Source organism: Manacus vitellinus, unplaced genomic scaffold, assembly GCF_001715985.3.
Source record: "Manacus vitellinus isolate BGI_N305 unplaced genomic scaffold, ASM171598v3 scaffold_102_pilon, whole genome shotgun sequence".
NCBI classification, from domain to species: domain Eukaryota; kingdom Metazoa; phylum Chordata; class Aves; order Passeriformes; family Pipridae; genus Manacus; species Manacus vitellinus.
Window position 1 is genome coordinate 292,874 of NW_021938808.1, and position 1,492 is coordinate 294,365.

The window sequence follows — 1,492 nt, forward strand, 5'->3', positions numbered from 1 at the left end:
AAACAACAACACCAAAAAAAACCCCCAACAAAACCCTGGATGTTTTCCTTAAAAAGGTGACCCGGCAGCCCCGGGGTCCGTGTCGTGTTGTGATCCGCTGCTCACCCTTCTCCTCCGAGAGAGGAGCCGGGGCTGTCCAAGTCTGCTGACCTCGCAATGATCCCTCTTGCCTATGAATTATTGATGAGATATGAGCTCTGATTTCTCTTTTCAGTATGCAAACCCCATTATACTGTTAAAATGGCGATTTAATCGTTTAGAATAGCTCCGCTTTTTTTTTTTTTTCCAACTCATTTGTGCCCCTTCCTTTTCATTTAATTCTCTTAATTAAATCCTTTAACAGATTTTAATCACTTTTTGTTGAATAAAATAAGACATCACGCGCATCTGTAACTAGGTTACCTTGGCGAAGTTTGTTTTTGGTGGGGGTTTCTTTGTTTTGGGGTGGTTTTTAGCTCGGCCTCTGCCTTTCTCGGTTGGGTTTTTGGGTGGGAGGGCGTTTGAATTTTGTCTCGACGCTGCACCCAGCGAGCAGGGAAGGTGTAAAAGGCGCAAACGTTAAGAAAAAAAAAAACACTCTAAAATAAAAATAAATAAAGGCACGACATTCGAAATGGCCTGAGAACGGCACTGCAGCGTCCAGTTGCCTCTTGCAGCTCCCCAAACCTCCCTGTGCCGCTCCCAAACAGATTCTTCCCTCCAGCCACCCCCCGAATCGTTCAGTGCTGAACGAACCTGGGAGCCAAAGGGGGGTTTTAGGGGCGAAATTCCGCCTTTTGTCACCCTCCAGCAGCAGCCTGGCCAGGAGGGTCCCTTCCTGCCCTGCCCCGGGGCGATGCCCCCCCAAAAGGGGTTGGAATTAATAAAGATGCTCAGCTCGGCTCTGGCGGGCTGGGGAACCTGAACTGGGTTCTTGGGGGAGGAAGAACCGCTCTGGGGGTGGTTTTGTTCCCCCTTCAGAGCACCGGCGAGGTTTATACACCGCTTACTGAACAAAAAAACCCTCGGGGGAGGGGAGAGGTTAAAGACAGAGGACGGGGGGGGCAAAAAAAGGGGGAAATTGGGGATAGTGGCACCAATTTCTGAAGGAGAGACACCCCGAGCCAGGTGAACGCACGGGGAGGGGCCTCATTTCGCGTTTTTGGGGGCAAACAACCCCCACCTACCCAGGCCATCCCCGTTCCTAGGTCTGAGAGCCCTTAAATCGGAGGATTTCTCACCTTACCCCAAAGGCACTGCAGAAATATCTGCACAACCACACGGGTAAAACAAGAAATATTTCCCCCCCCCCTTCCCCAGCAGGAATCGCGTCCCAGAGATTCTCCATATTCTCAGGCTCGGTATTAAAGCGCTTTGTGTTTATTCTGTGTCTTCTACAGCTCCAGAAGAACTAATTGTCCCGCGTCTGATGCGTGGCATTAAAGTGAGAGGAGCGATGAAAAATGCCAAGGAAAATCCCCGCCTACCTGCACGGTCAGAGCTTCGCTTTCCT

At 50.4% G+C, this 1,492-nt stretch overlaps 1 protein-coding gene and 1 long non-coding RNA gene across 2 annotated transcripts in view; one reads left to right on the plus strand and one right to left on the minus strand.

The window, feature by feature from the left end:
• Positions 1 to 1,492, minus strand: part of HOXB4 (homeobox B4) — a 15,129-nt gene that overhangs the window by 10,767 nt on the left and 2,870 nt on the right. The gene's annotated exons all lie outside the window — the stretch shown is intronic.
• Positions 1 to 1,492, plus strand: part of LOC115307827 — a 24,673-nt gene that overhangs the window by 8,964 nt on the left and 14,217 nt on the right. Inside the window, exon 2 of the long non-coding RNA XR_003916194.1 lies at positions 1,380 to 1,473. This is a non-coding gene — a long non-coding RNA (uncharacterized LOC115307827). The remainder of the gene's footprint in view (positions 1 to 1,379; positions 1,474 to 1,492) is intronic.